Source organism: Cololabis saira, chromosome 9 (genome assembly GCF_033807715.1).
Source record: "Cololabis saira isolate AMF1-May2022 chromosome 9, fColSai1.1, whole genome shotgun sequence".
Classification (NCBI taxonomy): Eukaryota; Metazoa; Chordata; class Actinopteri; order Beloniformes; family Belonidae; genus Cololabis; species Cololabis saira.
In genome coordinates this window covers 43,319,148-43,340,700 of record NC_084595.1, presented here as the reverse complement: position 1 = coordinate 43,340,700, position 21,553 = coordinate 43,319,148, and the positions used below count along the sequence as shown (strand labels likewise).

Here is a 21,553-nt window from a genome sequence, read left to right as displayed (position 1 = left end):
TAATCCTCTAGCTGGTGTTGGTAAATCTCTAGGTAGTGTAAACTCTAGTGTGTTAGAGTCAGTAGTCATAGTTGCAGCTATAGAACAAGACTACCGGTATAATAGTTAGTCTCAAACATAGCTTGGTGGTAGATATGCTGCTATAGGCTTATGCTGCAGGGGGGCACCGACATGATCCGCTGGGCGGTGCCTCTCACCCTTCTTCTCCTCTCCTCTCCATTTCCATTTTTGTTTATTATAAGTATCTCATAGCTATCATTTTTGTCCATCGCTCCTGTAGTGTCTTGTGCTGCCCCCCTTTTCTTCTCTTTTTTCTCTTTTGTACATGGTGAAGCATCCTCTGCCGGTGGCGAAGAGCATCTCTGAATGCACAACACCGGAACCTGCAGCGTGGGAGTGAGAGGGGCAGGGTAACGGCCCAGTCAGGCGGGGGAGAGGTTTGTCCGTCAATACTCCTCTCCCTGGCCCTGCCCCTTCTCAACCTTTCCCCGACACTGCACCTAACCTGGGGCTTTCTGATTGGGCCTGCCTGCTGTCCCCACCCCCGGTCATCCCGCTGCTGCTTCCACCTGCCTGCTGTGCTGCTGACGTCCCCGACCCCCCAGTCTGGCCCTCGGCAGGAGGGTCCCCCCTTATGATCCAGGTCCTGGTCCAGGTTTCTTCCCTCCTAAAGGGGAGTTTTTCTTGCCACTGTTTGGCTTAAGGCTTTTCTCCCAATAGAGGAGTTTTTACCTGCTATTGTTTATGTAATAATTGCTCGGGGGTTTATGTTCTGGGTCTCTGGAAAGATCCTAGAGACAACTTCTGTTGTATTAGACGCTATACAAATAAAATTGAATTGAATTTAATTGAATGTTGCCCTGCTATTGCCCGTTGAATAAAATGAACAAGAAGCCGCCGTCAGAGTCTCTTTCTCTGATGTCACATCCTGACTCAGACGTCTGACTCCAACCCCCCGACCAATCGGTGGCCTGTAGTGTGATCTTCTATCAGATACCTGCTCTGTGGAAGCTGAGCTCCACCTTCAGCCTCTGCTCCTCCTCTCTCAGCTCCTCCACTCTGCCTACAGCGCCCTGATGCTCCTGGTCCTGGTCCTGGTCCTGGTCCTGGTCCTGGTCCTGGTCCTGGTCCTCCTGGACAACAACAGCAGCTGTTTTCTACCAGCTCTCACCACCCAGAGCTGAATAGCAGACTGTAGTGTTACCTGACAGGTGAGCAAGTCCAGATGCCTCTGAGCCTCCCGACAGTCTGACAGCAGGTCACCGAGTCTACACACACACACACACACACACACACACACACACACACACACACACACACACACCCCTCACATCTCTGCAGTTCCAGTGCTGTTATTGTGAGCAGCTGCAGGTGTGAGCCTCACCTGTGCGCAGCGGAGCGTGTTTTCCTACAGAGTTGTTGGAACTCCTCATCTCTGCTCCTCAGCACCTCCTCCATCTCCTTGAGAGCCTGCTCCCGCTCCCACCTCCTCCTCCTCAGCTGCCCCGCCTCCTCCCAGACGTCCCTGCAGTCACATGACGGTGGTAAAGAAGGATTCCCTGCTGATGTCAGAGGTCAGAGTTGGAGCCGAGGGTCACCTGAGCTGCTGCGTGGCCTCCAGCAGACAGGCGGCGCCGTCCCGAGCTCTGCTCTGCAACACAGCCGTCTGCAGGAGAAACAGATGGAGGCGCAGGTTTGATCTGGCTGTTGTCACCTCACCAGGACGGCGGGTCGGTCCCAGACCTGGTTGGACCCGGACCCAGACGGGGCTGGTGTTGGGATTGTGTCCAGGTTTGGGTTGTGGGTGAGGTCGGTACCTGCTCTCTGCTCGTGTGGACGCAGCTCTGAGTCTCCAGCAGCAGCCGGTCAGCCTGACGGAGCTCTGCCCGTCTCTTCAGCAGAGTCTTCTCCACACAGGCCACCTCCTCACACACCTGCATCACCCTCCTGCACACACACACACACACACACACACACAACAAATCAAACGTGTGTACAGTAATCCCTGGCTACAACGCGGTTCACCTTTCACGTCTCGCTGCTTCACGGATTTGCATTGTGCATCGTGTTCTGCATTCTGATTGGTCTCCCTGCTTCTTCACTTCCTGTATCAATAACGTTGGTTGCTTAGCAACAAAACTGAGAACGGCCAATGAGCTTCAGCAGCAGCTCAAGAACGGGACCTTTAATGAATCGTTCATTACAGTCTCAGATATAATCCATGGTGTCGGTTTATAAGAATCTTTTTGCCCAGAAGAAAAAAAAGCGACACCAACGACCCGTAACTATGTTCTTCTCTGGAAAAAACACTCCTGCACCGCGGCTTTAGGAGAAAAAGACGCTACAGAGCGAGTCAGGATGCAGCAGCATCAGAAGAGCAGGGAAATACATGCCAGTCATGATTTGTCCTACTGTACTTGTATTTTTTTTCATAATCATTTTTCATTTTCTCCTGTTCAAATCCAATAACCCAGGTCGTGGTGGAGCTGATCTCCGCAATTTGAAGCCTTGTATAATAATTGTAAAAAAGAAATGGTTGCTACTTTGCGGATTTCACTTATCACGGGTTCTTCTTGGAACGTAACCCCGTGAAAAACCGGTATTATTGTAGTCAGGGCTGAAGGGGTGAAGAGCTCAAATCCTGGTGTCACTAGCTGATGGCAGGATGGCGCATTCAATAAACACAGTTTGAAATTGACAATCCCCATTTAGTGTTGACACAAGTCGTGTCTGATCTTCCACAAACTGATGCTGCACCGTGTGTCCAAACTGAACATTTTTAAGCTGTAGAGTGGCAACACACAGAAAAAGCTCTGCATGGCTGTTCTTTTCAAAGGTTTTTAACTTCTGCAAAAGTAGATTGCAGTTGTATAGCTGTTTAGATATGTGTGTATGTGTGTGTGTTCATGAATAATTCCCCATATAGTGGATGTGTGACCACACACACATCTACATACACTGCGATTGTCGGCTCGTTTTGAACCGATTTTCCGTTCATGCGACTATTTTTTGGATCGGGCCGGATTTCCACCCAATCGTTGCTCGTGCCTCGTGCAGTAAACGTGGGCGACGACGAGAGATTAACGCCTCACGACGAGAGAGTAAGACCTCACGATGAGAGAGTAACACCTCACGACGAGAGATTAACACCTCACGACGAGAGATTAACGCCTCACGACGAGAGATTAACACCTCACGACGAGAGATTAACACCTCACGATGAGAGATTAACACCTCACGACGAGAGATTAACACCTCACGATGAGAGATTAACACCTCACGACGAGAGATTAACACCTCATGATGAGAGATTAACACCTCACGACGAGAGATTAACACCTCACGACGAGAGATTAACACCTCACAAATCGTGTGCTCGCAAGAAAATCAAGCGTGTTTGAAATCCTGGTCGCTCCTCGTGAAGGAATCACAGTTGAAGCAGCCACGACCCGATTGGACTCATCCTTTCACAGAGAGCATGCACAATCTCTGATGTCACGTCAAAAACTAACATTTTAGTTTAAAGTGTTGCAAATTCACATTACAAATCATGTTTTAATAGCAGAAAAAAAAAGACCGCATTTCCCACGTCTGCCCAGCCAATTCCTTGTCCAATCACGACGTTGTCTAATCTTTTTTCATTTATCGCCACACAGAATGGCACAAATTGCTAAAGGCTGATTTATGGTTCCGCGTTACACCAAGGCAGAGCCTACGGTGTAGGGTACAGCGGCAATTTAACACGGAACCATAATTCAGGCTTAAGGCAGTGCGTTTGTTTTTGATGAGCATCTTCGGGGTCTCCCACTTCGGGGTTCCTCCTCTTCCACTTCTTTTTGACGTTGCAGTTCCAGTAACAGAAGTCCGATGTGAGGATTATGAACATATAGTGTGAGCAGACGGGAGGATTATGATCGTATAGTGTGAGCAGACGTGAGGATTATGATCGTATAGTGTGAGCAGACGTGAGGATTATGATCGTATAGTGTGAGCAGACGGGAGGATTATGATCGTATAGTGTGAGCAGACGGGTCGCATCGGGTCGTACAGTGTGAGACCATAAATCGTGGGCTGTGAACTTTTGAACTCAGCGATCTAGTCGTGCAGTTTGAGATTGGACTGAATCAACTATTTAAAATATCGCACAGTGTATGCCCAGCTTTGGCCGTGTGTGTTACCTGTGTGTGTTACCTGTGTGTGTTACCTGTGTGTGTTACCTGTGTGTGTTAGCCGTGTGTGTTACCTGTGTGTGTTACCTGTGTGTGTTACCTGTGTGTGTTATCCGTGTGTGTTACCTGTGTCGTCTCAGCGTGTGTTGCAGCTTCTTGGTCTTTAGTCGGAGCCTTGTCTTCTCTGCCTGAACTCGCGCTGCTTCTTCGTGCACACACTCACACACACACCGGTGTCCCTGCTGACATACAGGACATGTGGAGCAGGTGTCACAGATGCCCCAGGTCCCACCAGCTGGAAGAACAAACCCCCTGTGATGCCACACATGGCTTTATTAATGCATACTACTGATATTTACTCAAAAGTTTGCCGAACTTCAGTATACTTTTTGAGTATACTGTTTAGTATGGCATTCGGGACGCAGCGCAGGTTTTCCTCCAGCTCACCCAACCCCCCGCTGAGGTTGAGTTTCCAGTCGCTCCACCCTTGTCTCTGGAGCGATCCCCACGACGTCACAAACTCAGATTCTGTCCATAGGTCTCAGCTCAAAACCCGTTTATTCAGGCAGGCGTAGCCTCACGTCCTAACAGTAACATGTTTGCTATTATTTATTTACTGTAATATTTGTCATGGTTTTTCCTGCTTAGACGGCGATCTTGAGTATCTTGCGAGCCGCCTAATCAATTAAATGTATTATTATCATGGTTACTTTTAGGGATGCCCTGATACCGATACTGCTCTCATATACTCGTACTCTCAAAAATTATCCGATACCACACACCGATACTTCATTGTTGTTGTAGTTACTGGTTAGTGACTCTAGGGGGAGATGTTGAGCTGCAGTCAGCGGTGATGAGAAGAGAGTGATACATGAGTGAGAAGAGTGATACATGAGTGAGAAGAGAGTGATACATGAGTGAGAAGAGTGATACATGAGTGAGAAGAGAGTGATACATGAGTGAGAAGAGAGTGATACATGAGTGAGAAGAGAGTGATACATGAGTGAGAAGAGAGTGATACATGAGTGAGACTGGCAGGGCCGTTTCAGGCTAGATAGAGACAATTAATGCAGCGGGACGTCAGCAGTTGGACATATTTCAGAATAAGGGACGGCGACAGAAGCAAGACAGACTGAAGCTACTGCTGCTAAAGTGTCAAGAGGAGGAAAGGAGAATACGTTGTTTAATACCAGCAACTTGATAAAACATCTCCAGACGCATCATAAAGCTGAATATACGGAGTTTACTAATGCTACTGCCAGAACACAACAGCAACATTAGCTCAGGTTGTGCAAAACAGACAGACGATGGCAAGAGACAAGTTAAAATACCGGAGGCTCTAACCCGTTATCTAGCGCTGGATGAGCAGCCACTGTCAGCTGGAGAAGAAGAAAGATTTCACCGTCTTCTCGACGCACTCGAGTCGTGATATGATGTTTCATTGATATGTTATATGCCAGTGCCAGCGTGGAGACTTTTTATTTACACAGATTATTTTTTGTTTAAAATAGTTATTCTACTCATTTTATTTATTTTTATTGAATTTATCTGTTGCTAATAAAACCTGTCTTCCAATTCATTGCATTTTTCATTGCATTTATAGCCTAGTTATTTTTGTGGTAGAAGTATCGGCAAGTACACAAATTAAAATACTCGTACTCAGTGTGAAAAAATGGTATGGGGGCATCCCTAGTTACTGTCATTATTAATCAACATTTTCACAGTGTGATGTGAGGACAGGCTGCTGAGAGTGGTGTGTGTGAGTGAGTGTGAGGCGGACCGGGTCTGTGGGTTCTGCGGGACGACCACGGAGCAGCCTGGGGGGGACGGGGTCCACCAGGGACGTCCCCGCTGCTTCAGGAGGAGGAGGAGGAGACGTCCCTTCATCAGAGCTGCTGTCCCTGCAGCCTGCAGGAAACCCTCATTAGTCTGACAGTCACAGGCCCGCATGAGTGTGTGTGTGGGTTCATACATAGAAATATAAAAGTAGATGCCGCATCGAGCGCTGAGCCGTACGTCAATGTCGCCGCCATATTGGATGTTCAAGACTGCGCTGTAAACTAATACAAGTAAATGGACTTATTATATAAAGCGCCTTTCTACAAAGAAATGTACGTTTTACGTCTCATTTATTCATTCACACACGCACTAATATACTTGGGAAACAGTTTGGCACCAAATATAATATATTTAATTTTCTCAGATGGCAAAAATAAGAACTTTATTGATCCCACATAGGAGTAATTAATGTTATATCAGGTATAGAGAACAAGGTAGCGCCGAAAAACAATATATATCCCCCCTCACAAAAATAAGAAACATAGAGAAACATATTTTCTCATCAACAAAACATATTTAAAATGTTTCAAATAACAAAATAACATATTTGAACCATTTTTTCAGACAATAAAATAACTGAAAAAATCTGAAAAATGGTTCAAATATCTTACTTTGTTACTTGAAAAATGTAAAATATGTTTATGTAAAATATTTTACATATTTTTTACATATATATTATATTTGGTGCCTAACTGTTTCCCAAGTATATTAGTGCGTGTGTGAATGAATAAATGAGATGTAAAACGTACATTTCTTTAGAAAGGCGCTTTATGAAAATAATTCCATTTACTTGTATTAGTTTACAGCGCAGTCTTGAACATCCAATATGGCGGCGACGTATCACAGCAGCGCGCGGTGGGGCGTCTACGTATAAATGTCTATGGGTTCGTACCTGTGTGAGTGTGTGTGGGTTGGTACCTGTGTGTGTGGGGGGGACGTAGACCCAGTATCCTCTCCCAGGCGGGGGTCTGCCCCGCTGGGGCCCCCTGTCGGGAGAGCTGAGGTACTGCAGCCCCAGACCAGAGTCCTGCGTCCCCTGAGAGGCCACACTGGGGGCCTGAGACGGACAGGGAGAACATCAGAACACCACACCCACAATCATGTCTTCAGAAACATCAAAATACTAGGGCTGTCAAAGTTAAGGCGTTAATAACGCGTTAACTTAACGTCCTCTTAACGCCGACAACTTTTTTAACGCAAGATTTTTTAGTGCGTCCGAAACATTAGTACATACTCAATAGTATGTACTATCCATACTCATTCTGGATAAATGTATTAGTATGGATTGATGGACACTAGCTGAGCAGAAACTTCCCACAATGCAATGCAGGGGTGTTTGGTTGCTAAGTGATACGTATATGTTATAAGTATAATATTAAGTATAATAATAATATTATTATTATATAATATTAATATTATAATATTCGTATATAATAATATTATATAATATTAATAACACGTTAACTTAGCGTCTTAACACCGACAATTTTTTTAACGCACGATTAACGAGCAGGCTAAAAAAAAAAGAAAAAAACGTGCATTATATAATATGTGTAGCTTGAGGAAAAGTATGGTGGACTACAGCATGAACCTTTTTTGGAAAAGCAAAGAAAGATGGAGAATGAAAAGGGACTTTTGAACGGCAAGTTCCCTTTCAAAAAGATGCCAGAGGGTTCGCTGGACAAGACTAAAGTTATTTGCATGTACTGTCGATTTGAAATGAATTACCATGGAAGTACGTCGAGTCTGAAATACGACTTGCAGCCAAACACACGGCCGATGCAGAGAGCAACCCCCCCTCGTCAAACGCAGACAACACTGGATGAGCCTTTTATTTATAATTATATATAATTACATGAAAAATGTACCTGACCAATGCAGTTCTTGTACAATGTTTGTGATGCATATGGTTCATTGTTTTACACTGAGCTGCTTAAAACAGGAATCTTAAGTTAGTCTTTACAAGTGTAAAGTTGGGGATTACATTGTGTTTGTATTTATGAAGGAATGTTACATTCAGGTCAAAAACTTTTTTTTGTGGAAAGTTGAATAAACATTGGCATAAAACAAGCATATTGGCCCTTTCTCATGTTGTTAACAGTATTAAAAACATTTAAAAAATACCTTAAGGTTATTTAGAACAGCAAAAAATGTGTGAATAAATGTGTTAACTATGGAAAACATGCGATTAATCGCGATTAAAAAAATGTATCGTTTGACAGCCCTAGTAAATACTAATGCTGATCATTATAAACACATGATGGGGCTTCAGTTTACTTTTCTAAATCACTTGTTCTTTCCTTTTAACGGTAGAAGACGATTGTTTTACCGGGACGTGTGATGCATGAAGGTCTGAGACCTCTGAACCCTAACCCTAACCCTCTGACCTCTGGTCAAGTGTGTATTGGTTTCCGGACTCACATTGACTCCAGCGGGTACGAACCAGCCCCGTCCTTTTCTTCCGGCCACGGCCTCACTCCCAGTCCCAGTCCCGGTACTGGTTCTGGTTCTGGTTCTGGTCTTCATCCGGTCTGGCTTCTGTCTGGGTCTGCGTTTCCCAGCGTCAGCAGACTCACCCACATCCTGAAACATAAACATGAAGTTAAAGGGCCAGTTCCAATCCCCCCCTAGTCCTACTTTTCAGTCCTACCCCTAAATTTTGCGCGTTCCTGTGAGGGTAGTGGTGTCCCAATTCCTCTTTGCATGTAGGGGTAGTGGGGAAAACGAGGGGTAGGGGGGATGAATCTAACCCTTCAGAACGAGGGATTTCAGATACTGACTCGCTGACCGAGGGCCTGAGAAAATTTCCCAGAATGCTTTACGTCATCATTTGCAGACTGAATCAAACAAAAAAAAAAATGGCGGACATTTCTAATTTTTAGTGAATAAAATCAATATTTTGAGTTAGTTTCTGCATAAAAATGTGTTTTGATTACATTTCTAGCGAGAAATATATATTTTACTTTCATAATATTCACTCAGTGAATGTACATAATCACTTGCTTGCTCGTTGTTGCGTTGTATCTTCAGATCTCGCCAGAATAAAGGCTGATTTATGGTTCCGCGTTACACCAACACCTACGGCGTAGGCTCTGCGTCGATTTAACGTGGAACCATAAATCAGCTTCTCATCCCCCGAAAACATTGGATCAAATTTCTTAACAGGCGTTATTTGGATAAACTGAGCCCAGGTTGGGGATCTTAACGGTTACTTTTACACCTGAAAAAATATTATAACTTAGTAAAGTGGCATATTAACAGCGCTACAGCTTAAATTAAAACAGCTTTTAGCTCTGGGCTTCCTGATATGGTGTGACGTTTGTGCAAACGTAACTACGCAGTCGCTTACGTACCCGAACGTAAACCACGCAGTGACGTAGCAAGTGGTGTCCCAATCCCTAGGGAAGATTACAAGGACCCTAAAGTTTGTGGTTTCATTTTTAGGGCTAGTGGTAGAAAGTAGGGGGTGTAATGGGATTGGCCCTTAAGCCTCCCCGTCCTGCTGCTCCACCCACTTCCACTAAGGTTCATCTGGTGGTTGAAGCAGTTTCACTTCCTTTTCCCTCCAAAACCCTGAATGTTTAATTGGGTGCATTTGTCAGCATGTGACTGCTGCAGGTCTCCAGCGGTCAGTGGGTGTAGTGATGCTGCACCTGTGCATGCAGCAGCTCCACCGTGTGGTTCAGAGCCCTCAGCTGATCCGTGGTGCAGCTCAGCTGCTCGGCCGTCAGCCGGTCGGCGTCACGCATGAACCCGTCCAGCTGCCGCAGCTTCCTGTTGAGACGGTCCAGACCCCTCTGATGGCCGTCGGTCAGGGAGCGCAGCTGCACAGGCAGACAGGAAACACTCATCAGGACCGCAGACCCCTCTCTGTCTGGGGTGCAGATGGGAACTACATATGTTGGAAAGGAGCAGCTGATGTCTGACCTGCTGCAGCAGAGCGTCTCTCTCCTGCTGCACCGCCTGGAGCTGGAGACCACTGGGATGTAGATCCTCCTCCTGCAAGACCAACCACGTCTGATCAGTCACAGTTACACAGATCTGATCCTTACGGGAGAGTATTAGGGCCGTGCAGGAGAAAAAATATTTGAGAAGGGAAGATTTTTTTTTATTTTGCACTTCGAAAAGTCGAAATGTCGAGAATAACGTTGAAATACAATTTCAAGAATAAAGTCAAAATGTCGCCTTTTTTCCTCAACATTTCAACTTTATTCACGAAATTTTGACTTTTTTCTCGAAGTGCATAATGAAGAAAAAAATATTCCTCCTCTGCAGATGTACCAAAACATTAAATCAGATGCAAATACTGCTATTTTTATTTTTGTCCTGCCTGGCCCTAATACTCTTCCGTAGATCTTTCAACCTCTTCTAACCCTGCAACGACACCAGCACGATCTTCTGGTGCTTCAATTCAATTCAATTCAATTCAATTCAATTCAATTTCATTTATATAGAGTCTATAACAACAGAAGTTGTCTCCAGGATCTTTCCAGAGACCAGAACATGAACCCCCGAGCAATTATTACATAAACAATGGCAGGTAAAAACTCCCCTAGAGGGAGAAAAACCTTAAACCAAACAGTGGCAAGAAAAACTCCCCTTTATTCAGGAAGAAACCTGGACCAGGACCTGGATCATAAGGGGGGACCCTCCTTGTGGGTCTTGGATGAGACAAACAAAGACCAGTCACACACGCCAATAGAGGGAATACGCATGACGTCACAGATGTGACTTTACAGTGGATTACGCCCACTGAGTGTCAGAAAGACTGAGTGGATTCCCACAGCAAGAAGCCTCAATGCAGATTGTACTTTCATGTACACACAAACGTACACTCATTCACATGCGTACAGGAGCAGAGCTGTGGACTAACACACTTATTTTATCAGGAATTAATATATTTCATCCAGCAAACTGACATTTTTGCTGATTTGACTGCCGTTTTTACCTGAACTGCTCATGTGAAACACGTAACTGATGGTTGAGGGGCTGTTTGGTCTGAACTATTTTATTTGCTACATCGATCCAATGCAAAATAATTAAAAACCTTGCTTATTAATCACAAAACACAGTTTAAATAATATGACCAAATCCACTACGACCCGGTGTGTCAGTGTTCACCGCAGACAGACTGCAGCTTCACCGGGACCAACGGTTCTGATGGCTGCTGTTGATCCGGTGTTCTGCCAATTTCTGCTGCTTTGCCAAAAAATGCTCCCCAATGGTTTTCTACCTTTGTAGAGCTACAATTTTACTGTGTTTTACTCCCTAGCCCACTTCCTTTTACCCCAAGTGGTCCTTGTCTCTTGCCAGGCCGTCATTGTAAATAAGAATGTGTTTTTAATGACCTGCCTGGTTAAATAAAGGCCAATGACTGAATGAATATCAAATAAAGCCATAGAATTGTTGTTGTTTTTTCTCTTTATGGTATAATGTTCACAAAGTGTAATACAATTCATGTCATAGGTAGTGTATTTTGAAGGATCCAATACTCAACATCCCATATTATCAATTTTACATCGTGCAAGAAATCATGCAAACTTTGAAAATCCACTGTGCGCATGCGCAGAACCAAAGTAGCATTTCTCGGCAGGTAAGTTTGGCAGAACACCTGGACCGACCATGTTAAGGAGCATCAAACTCACTCTTCTTATCTATGCGTTAATAACGCAGAAATATTAAGAAGGCTTCCCAAAGTGTGACGCATGGTGAAATAGGAAACTAAGATGTGCACGCTATATAAAGAAGATATATGAAGTTTATATACACTTTGTTCCTCCAGTTCTGCAGCGCAGCGCCGCGTACCCTAGGGCGTTATATACGCCGTCGATTTAACGCGGAACCATAAATCAAGCTTTACACCAACGCAGACCCTACGGCGTAAGGAACCAGGCGACGCGCACCCACCGCCGTAGGTACTGCGTCGATTTAACGCAGAACCATTAATCAGGCTTTAAAGGCGTCCCGAGCCTAAACGGCCGATTTTTGACGCTTTCGCTATAAATCCACCGTGACAGTCGCCGTGGTGTTCGGATTCACTTCTAATCACAGACAAAAGACAAAAGCACGACGAGGATGGGATTCGAACCCACGCGTGCAGAGCACAATGGATTAGCAGTCCATCGCCTTAACCACTCGGCCACCTCGTCTGCTCCGCTGGCCCGAGCCCTGAGCCGGGCTGGACCGTGTCCCCTCCCGCTGCAATGGTCGGCACATAGATATTAATATATAAAGGCCTTTATTAAAGGCCTTTATTATATATCTATGGGTCAGCAGGCCGCAGCGAGGCGTCGGTGACGTCACGCACACGTGACTCACCCACCTGCCCCCCCACCAATTTCTGGTGGACGGCACAATAATAATTGCAAAATATAATAAGCAAAATAATTGTTAAAAACGAACGTCACATGATCAGATTATGGTATACACCAGCTCCTACAATGGTCTTAACTCCATAAGAAACTTTTTTTATTTTTATCAATTAGCAGAAGCTAGAGTGCCACCAGAAAATAAATCCTACCGCAAACAACTGTTTTTTTTAGTTCCATCCTCCATAGAAAGGTTATTTTTGTGATTAGACTTTTTTTATGTAATAAACATATGTAATTTAGTTAACGTGACACAATTTTTCTCCTACCTGGCCCACACAGCTCAAAAAACTTCTGGGCGTCTTGGGTTTTTTGATCAACCCACTTGGAAACAACCAATTACCTGATTAACTGGTTTTCCAGTTAATCCCCAATGTCCCATTTGTCCCATCTCAAATCCTGGATGAGAACCAACTTCCTCAAATTTAACAGCGATAAGACAGAGCTCATGGTTGTGGCCCCCAAAGCCACTGCTCTGGAAGGTGGAGATCTTCTCATCCAGGTGGACGGCTGCTCCATCACACCATCCTCCGAGGTCCGTAACCTGGCCGTCATCTTGGACTCCACCCTCTCCTTCCAGTCAAATCTGTTACCAAATCTGCCTTCTACTACCTCAGAAACATTGCACGTCTCCGTCCCGCACTCTCTGTGGCAGAAATTCTCATCCACGTTTTCATCACCTCCCGACTGGACTGTAATGGAGTCCTGTCCGGGATTCCCAGTAAAACCCTGGACAGGCTCCAGTACGTGCAGAACTTCTCACACACACCAAGCCCTGGCAGCACATCACCCCCACCCTCATCCACCTCCTCCACCCTCATCACCCCCACACAGTACTGGAGTTGAGGGGGGATGAGGGGGAATGAGGGGGGATGGGTCCAAATCATCCCCCCTGAAATAAAAACGGTCCAAATCATCCCTTATGTCATTTCATCAATGAATGTGGTTTTACTGTTATTTCAACATTTAGAGTCATCACCAGAAAAATAACTTATTTGACAATTTTCACCTGTTTCAGGTAGATTTTCACTTGAAATAAGTAGAAACATCTGCCAGTGGGACAAGATTTATCTTCTTATTACAAGCATAAAAATCTTGTTCCACTGGCAGATTTTTCTACTTATTTCAAGTGAAAATCTACTTGAAACAGGTGGTTTTTTACTAAAATGAGACATTTTAACTAGAAATAAGACAAATATTCTTAAGATTTAGAGTTTTTGCAGTGATCCATTTTACTTATCCTGGGAAGAACAGAGTCATATTGATAAGTTCAGAAAAGTGTTTTTTATTGTTGTGTTTTGATGTATTTGATGTAAGCCCAGTGGATATTTAAAGCTTACAGAAGGCTGCATTTAACTGCTGCTATGTCATTCCTGCAGTATTTCTGCAGGTGTTTTGGTCACTGCTATTATTTGTAATATATTATATTATTTGTAATCAGCACAAATTATCTGTCCCCATATGATAAAATCCACCATCCCCCCTGATTGTTTTTTACAACTCGAGTACTGATCAGAGTGATGAAGTGCAGTTGTGTAACATCTGAATTCAGGTTACATCATCAACGCCGTTCAGTTCAAAGTCCTGTACAACCCAGATGGGAATAAACCATAGGGACGAGGAGGTCCTAACACATCCTAACAGGTCCGAACAAGATCAAAGAGTTTCCACTGAGGTCCAAACAGATCCGAACAAGGTCCGAACAAAGTGCCTGGTCACGTGATGTAGGAGGGGGCGTGGTTATCGCTTTAGAATGTCGGCCATGTTTTTCTCCGCATCACCGGACAACACCAAAAACGGAAAAAAGTTTGAAAACTTGATTAATGCTCATAAAGGCACTGGCAGGTACAAGCCGAATTTTAAAGCGTGTGACAAAACGACGAACAAAGTATTTTTCCGTACCGCCAGCCCGTTATTTAACTTGTATTTTCAACTTTCTCGTTAAATAGCCGATTTGCTAATGGAGTTTCTGCCTGTGTGTGACGGTGGGTTATGATGCTGATGTGACTGAATCAGAACAACAATAGTAACGTATTCCTTTGTTTATGTACTGAATAAACTATGCCGATTTCTCGGGAAAAGCCTTAAGATGTGAAAAAATATTTCCAAATGTCATTGTCCATCAGTGGAATAGTATGTATCTGCTATCTGTGGCGTTTTCTCTCCTCTGGTAATGGAGCCTGGTTATACAGTTAGAGCAGCGCAGACAGATGTGTACTGATGTGTAGAACTGTCCAGATGTATTAAGCATGCTTAATTAGGCCAAGTTTAATTTTTCGTCAGTGGAATAGTATTTTTACATCTGTCTGTGTGATAATATATATAGCACCTTTCAAACCATACAGTTACAAAGTGCTTCACAACAATAATAAAACAGTAATGCAAAACATAACTACATACCCATACATCCAGGGTGCGATTTGTGAAAAAACCAGAGGGAGGGATAATTTTGAGAAACATTTTTTTTCAGAAAAATTACCACACAACAGCGGTCCAACAGTATAGGCTATATGAAAACTTGTTTCTTGTGTAAACCTTACACTTAAGCTACATGACGTACGCGGTAGGCCGATTTTGAACATGAACTGAACCACTACATTTGCAGAAATATTTTCTCCTAATATTGTTTTTAAATGTGCCAAATAAAAATAAATAAACAAAATAAATATTTTTTAAATTCTTTCTCGATATCAGTTTAACAGAAAACATGAAATAAAGTGCTGTCAAAATGTTTTTGTTTTTTTTGTATTTGTTTTTTGTGGTTAATCAATCAATTCAGAGTCTGACCATCAGACTAAAACAGTCTGCTCTGATAACGCACTTCAGCCTTTTTTTTCTGTTTTCTGGTTGGCGGATCAATAGCAGCGTGGTGTCCCTGCTTCAACCACATCTCCACAAGTCTGCGGGCCGGGAAGGAGCAACATCTGGTCTATTTACAGAGATGAATAGTAGATTGTTCAGTGTGGACACATTCATTCTGTTTGTGCCTTCTGTAAGAACGTGGCACTGAAAGCTCTCTCATACTCGGCTGTGGTTCCTCAGGTGAGGAAGGCTGTGGCCGAAACGCGTGGGCTGTAACCTACTTTTTTAATCTTCTACATGAAATAGCCATTTCAAATAAAGGCTTTTTATATTTAAAGAAGAGTGCCTTGGATTTTTCTTCTTTTTCTGTCCTCCCTCATGCATTTTGTGTTCACACCATGGTCTTCCCTCATTGATCTCAGTGCGCTCAGCGCCCACCTCAGTATCAGCCACGCCCACCTCAGTATCAGCCTGACTGCTGCTGGTCTCTCCTCTGAAGGAAAAGTGAAAGGGGCCTGCAGGATCTCCAGTGCATCTTTAATTAATTTAATTAAGAAGCGGCCTGACTCAACGCAGCCCCCAACCATAGTTTCGGCGGGGGGATGAGCTTGTGATGTGTGAGCTCTCCTCAGCTGGGGAGATGATGCTGTCCACCATCCCATCAGCAATGTCACATCTGGTTTCATCTTCGCATTTTTTCTCTGGATTTTTGGTTGTGATCCTGTAAAATATGAGGATATGCTGCTCTGGATTCTTTTCATTTTTTCATTCATTTTGACTGGCCGTATCTTTTAATTTGGCGGGCCGGAAGTCGCACTTTTGGAATGCAAGACAATCTGGTTTTCAAAATAAAACTGCTTTCTGTGGGCGCGATGCCTCTGACGCGCTCCCGGTATCAGCAGAGGGTAGGACGTGTAAACCAGTGGGGGGGAAAATCCCCACCATCCCCACCGGCAAATCGCACCCTGCATACATCCATACATAGTCCTCTGCTCTCTCTGTACAGCCTATAGCTTGATATTATCCTGTTTTATATGTAATGTTTGCAGATGACTAAGACAGGAAAGCCAGACAGTTACCAGGGGCACCAGAGCAGACGAGGTGGCCGAGTGGTTAAGGCGATGGACTGCTAATCCATTGTGCTCTGCACGCGTGGGTTTGAATCCCATCCTCGTCGTGTGTCTGTTTCCTGTAGGGGTGAGGCTCACCTGGTGTGTTGATGGAGGAAGGAAGCTGACGGTTTTGTAGTCACTTACTCAAAGATTTAATTTAGCATTTATTTATAGGAAACGTCTAGAGAGAACCTGCTACTGAATGTGGACCTACAAGCTGCTGGATCATGACGACCCTGCTGAGTCCTCTGCTTCCTGCATGGAAAATGATCTTCTATTTCTGCTCAGTATGGAGTAAAAGCAACCTCTGATACTGACCGGGTTCTGCTGGACGAGCCTGCATCTCCGCTGGTCTCTCAGTCTCTGCGGATTACGGCAGGGAGAGAGTTCCAGAGGGTGGTACTGTAGTACTGTAGTACTGTAGTACTACAGTACAACAGTACTACAGTACTACAGTACTACAGGGAGAGAGTTCCAGAGGGTGGTACTGTAGTACTATAGTACTACAGGGAGAGAGTTCCAGAGGGTGGTACTGTAGTACTATAGTACTACAGGGAGAGAGTTCCAGAGGGGGCAGCAACACTGAAGGCTCTGTCCCCGACGGTCTTCAGTCCGGTCCGGGGGATGGAGAGCAGACCAGCGTCTGAAGACCGCAGGTTCCGGGAGGGAGTGATGGAGGAGGTCAGACAGGTACTGGGGGCCAGAGTGTGGAGGGATTTGTAGGTGAGTAGCAGGAGTTTGTACCGTATGCAGAACTTGACGGGTAGCCAGTGGAGGTGGATGAGGGTGGGAGTGATGAGGGTGGGGGTGATGAAGGTGAGGGTGAGGGTGATGAGGGTGGAGGTGGGTGAGGGTGGGGGTGATGTGCTGCCAGGGCTTGGTGTGTGAGAACCCTGGCAGCTGAGTTCTGCACGTACTGGAGCCTGTCCAGGGTTTTACTGGGAACCCCGGACAGGACTCCATTACAGTCCAGTCGGGAGGTGATGAAAACGTGGATGAGAGTTTCTGCCACAGAGAGTGAGGGACGGAGACGTGCAAAGGTTTCTGAGGTGGTAGAAGGCAGATTTGGTAACAGATTTGACTGGAAGGAGAGGGTGGAGTCCCAGATGACCCCCAGGTTACGGACCTGGGAGGATGGAGTGATGGTGCAGCCGTCCACCCGGATGAGAAGATCTCCAACCTTCCGGAGCAGTGGCTTGGGGGCCACAACCATGAGCTCTGTCTTATCGCTGTTCAGTTTGAGGAAGTTGGTTCTCATCCAGGATTTGAGATGGGACAAATGGGACATTGGGGATTAACTGGAAAACCAGTTAATCAGGTAATTGGTTGTTTCCAAGTGGGTTGATCAAAAAACCCAAGACGCCCAGAAGTTTTTTGAGCTGTGCAGTGCTGGCGGTTTCCTGATCAGGAGGGCTGGGGGTAAACGATTATTTTTAAAACGATGATTCGGGCGATTGTTTTATCGATTAGTCGACTAATCTAATGAGGAATTGGACGATTAGTCTACGGATTATTTTTCAGTTTGATTGATAAAAGTACGGAAGAGTTTTAGGGCCAGGTAGGAGAAAAATGGCGTCACGTTAACTAAATTACATATGTTTATTACATAAAAAAGAACTAATCACAAAAATAACCTTTCTATGGAGGATGGAACTAAAAAAAAAAGTTGTTTTCGGTAGGATTTACTTTCCGGTGGCACTCTAGCTTCTGCTAACTGATAACAATAAAAAAAGTTTCTTATGGAGTTAAGCTGGTGTATACCATAATCTGATCATGTGACGTTCGTTTTAGCAATTATTTTGCTTAATCTATTTTGCAATTATTATTGTGCCGTCCATGGGGGGGGGAGGGGCTGGGGATTTGGGCAAAAGTGCGAACTGTTTGTTTTGGGTGAGTCACGTGTGCGTCGCCTCGCTGCGGCCTGCTGACCCATAGATAAATATGAAGGCCTTTATATAAAGGCCTTTATCTATAAATCTATGTGCTGACCAGTGCAGCGGGAGTGGACACGGTCCAGCTCGGCTCAGGGCTCGGGCCAGCGGAGCAGACGAGGTGGCCGAGTGGTTAAGGCGATGGACTGCTAATCCATTGTGCTCTGCACGCGTGGGTTCGAATCCCATCCTCGTCGTATGTCTGTTTCCTGCAGGGGTGAGGCTCACCTTGTGTCTTCATGGAAGGAAGCTGATGGTTTTGTAAATTCAATTCAAGATTTAGCATTTATTTATAGGAAACGTCTACTGGGAGATCCTGCTACTGAATGTGGACTGCTGGATCAGGAGGACCCCGCTGAGTCCTGAGCTTCCTGCATGGAAAATGAACTTGTCTTCTATTTCTGCTCAGTATGGAGTAAAAGCAACCTCTGATACTGACCGGGTTCTGCTGGACGAGCCTGCATCTCCGCTGGTCTCTGAGTCTCTGCAGCCCCTCCTTCAGCCTCTGGTCGGAGTCCTGCTCCACCCCCCGGGTCGTCTGGTCCTTCAGATTACCCGTGACCCTGAAGGGGTCCCGGTCCAGGGTCAGCTGGGCTTGGAGTCCCCCTGTGTTGTCCTGGTTGTGGCCGTGGGCCTGCTGGACCTGCTGGACCTGCTGTTTGCCGGTACCGGACTGCTGGATCCAGAACGTACCCTCGGGACCTGCAGAACTACAGGAGGACAGAGGACAAGATCAACTGAAGTGTGTCCTGTAATCAGCAGCTCAGCTGTCTTCAGTCTCCAGACAGTCCCAGTAGTTAACCCTTGTGCTGTCTTTGGGTCAAGGGAGGGGGAAGGGAGAAAAGAAGGAATGAAGGAATGAAGGAAGAAAGGAAGAAAGGAGAAAAGAAGGAAGGAAGTAGGAAAGGGAGTAAGGAAGGGAGAAAAGATGGAAGGAAGGAAAGAAGGAAGTAATGAAGAAAGGAGAAAAGAAGGAAGTAGGAAAGGGATTAAGGAAGGGAGAAAAGATGGAAGGAAGGGAGAAAGAAAGGAAAGAAGGGAGGGAGGAAGGAATGGAGAAAAGGAAATGAAGAAGGGAGGGAAGAAGGAAGGAATGGATCAAATAAGGAAAGAAGGAAGGAAAAGCAAAGAAGGTAATAAAGGAAGGAATGACGTAAGGGAGGTAGGAAGAAAAAGGAGCAACGGAGGGTAAACAAGGAGGAAAAGAGGAAAGGAAGAAGGAAGGAGAGAGCATGGCAGGAGGAAAGAAGGATAGAAGAATTGGCAGCACAAGGGTTAAAGTGTCCCCCTGCTGACTGGTATCATGGTGTCCACTAGACTAGAGCAGGGATGTCAACCGGTGGTCCTCGGCCCTCTGGTGGTCCGTGGCGGTATTGCAGGTGGTCCGTGAAATTGTAAATGGAAAACAATAATAATTTAAAAAATATATATTTATTCTTTAGACTCAATTTATTTTCCATTTACTAGTCATTTTTGTGAATAATTTACCCATCCAAATATTGTCAAATGAGTGAGAGTGAACTGTAATATTATAAGCCCTCTGGGCTTTCTATTGTTCATTTTTCATTGACTCTTTTTTGTTTGTTTTTTTTTATAGTAAAAGCTGCAAATAAAAATAGACACTGATGCAAATAAATAGTCTATATAGGCCCATACTCTTATTTAAAAGCAAGGTGCAAAATAAAACAAACATCCCCAAAAGCAGCGGTCCCCCGAGTTGCTTCTTTTTTGACTAAAAAAGAAACATTTCAACTAGAAATAAGACAAATATTCTTGTTAAGATTTTGAGTTTTTGCAGTGTGGTGACGTTTCTGTTGCATAATGTGACGTTCTGAAGCCTAAATGTCCGTTTCTCTCCGTTTACAAGCAAACGTGAAGACGGAGTTTTTGAAAATCTCCACTTTGGCCGGAGTTTTCAGAAATGATGGTTTTTGGTGACTTTGAGCTTCGTTTCCGTGTAAACGAACGGCCAAAACGCATGAAAACACCACCGTTTTTGCTACGTGGAAACGGGGCCTGAATCTCTATCGGCTAGTTTATAAAAAGGAAGCATCACGTTGTCGTGGTAACCGAGCTGCAGCTGTGATCAAATAACCCCTGCCTGGTTCACAGAGCATGTTTCCATGGCGATTAACTGTAAGCACAGCAGGAAGTCACAGAAGCTGCGTTCTTGAATGTCCACTGATGGAGACAACAGTTGTGGTACCAGTACCTGTCCTGGTCCCGCTCCGCGGGGGTCCTCAGCTCCTCCTCTCGTTCTGACAGGACACATGGAAACTGCCCCATCTGGGTCCTGGTCTGGTCCAGCCGGCTCTGCAGCGTCTGAACCTCTTCCTGGAGATGGAGACATGGAAAGACGGACAGATGCAGTGACAGATGTGCTGCTGACATCCCCGACCCCCCAGTCTGGCCCTCGGCAGGAGGGTCCCCCCTTATGATCCAGGTCCTGGTCCAGGTTTCTTCCTCCTAAAGGGGAGTTTTTCTTGCCAGTTTGGTTTAAGGTTTTTCTCCCACTAGGGGAGTTTTTACCTGCCATTGTTTATATAATAATTGCTTGGGGGTTTATGTTCTGGGTCTCTGGAAAGATCCTAGACACTATACAAATAAAATTGAATTGAATTGAATTGAATAGATGTCTGGTTTACCCTCGACACTTGGAACACGAGACCTGAACGTCAAAGCACGATTGATTAAAGGGGATGGGTATATGACATACAGGACGAGGTGGCCGAGTGGTTAAGGCGATGGACTGCTAATCCATTGTGCTCTGCACGCGTGGGTTCGAATCCCATCCTCGTCGTGTGTCTGTTTCCTGCAGGGGTGAGGCTCACCTGGTGTGTTGATGGAGGAAGGAAGCTGATGGTTTTGTATATAGAACCATTCAAGGAACAAAGTCAATTACTCTAAAGTTTAATTTAGCATTTATTTATAGGAAACGTCTACAAGGGGTTTTCAGGGGGTTAAATCAACACTGTCACCTGTGGGTTTAGCTCCTCCCTCAGCTGCAGAAGCTCCGCCTCCAGCGCCGCCTGCCGTCTGCTGCTCTGCACCCGTCCTTGTCTCAGAGCCTGAGCCTCCGTCTGCAGCAGAGACAGCTCCTCCTGCTGCACCTGCATGTTCTGAAGACACCAGAGACATCTGCAGCAGCTCAACTGGACTGGTGGACGTACACGACTGCAGAACTGCAGAACTGCAGAGCATAATCACACTGGACTAGAAGCATTTGGAGGGTCATTTTTAATTATTATAGAGGACGCCTGTGACATGAGTTCAGATGCTCCACGTCCATGATTTGTAAAGTAAAACTTTTAGGCTTCAATGAAAGCTCCGGT

At 45.1% G+C, this 21,553-nt stretch overlaps 4 non-coding genes across 4 annotated transcripts; 3 read left to right on the top strand and 1 right to left on the bottom strand.

The window, feature by feature from the left end:
* Window positions 1–12,075: 12,075 nt before the first annotated feature.
* On the bottom strand, window positions 12,076–12,157 carry trnas-gcu (transfer RNA serine (anticodon GCU)). The gene has a single exon. It is a non-coding gene; the product is annotated as a tRNA-Ser (tRNA).
* Window positions 12,158–16,273: 4,116 nt separating this feature from the next.
* On the top strand, window positions 16,274–16,355 carry trnas-gcu (transfer RNA serine (anticodon GCU)). The gene has a single exon. It is a non-coding gene; the product is annotated as a tRNA-Ser (tRNA).
* A 1,981-nt stretch (window positions 16,356–18,336) lies between these two features.
* On the top strand, window positions 18,337–18,418 carry trnas-gcu (transfer RNA serine (anticodon GCU)). The gene has a single exon. It is a non-coding gene; the product is annotated as a tRNA-Ser (tRNA).
* Window positions 18,419–20,939: 2,521 nt separating this feature from the next.
* On the top strand, window positions 20,940–21,021 carry trnas-gcu (transfer RNA serine (anticodon GCU)). The gene has a single exon. It is a non-coding gene; the product is annotated as a tRNA-Ser (tRNA).
* The last annotated feature ends 532 nt before the right edge of the window (window positions 21,022–21,553 follow it).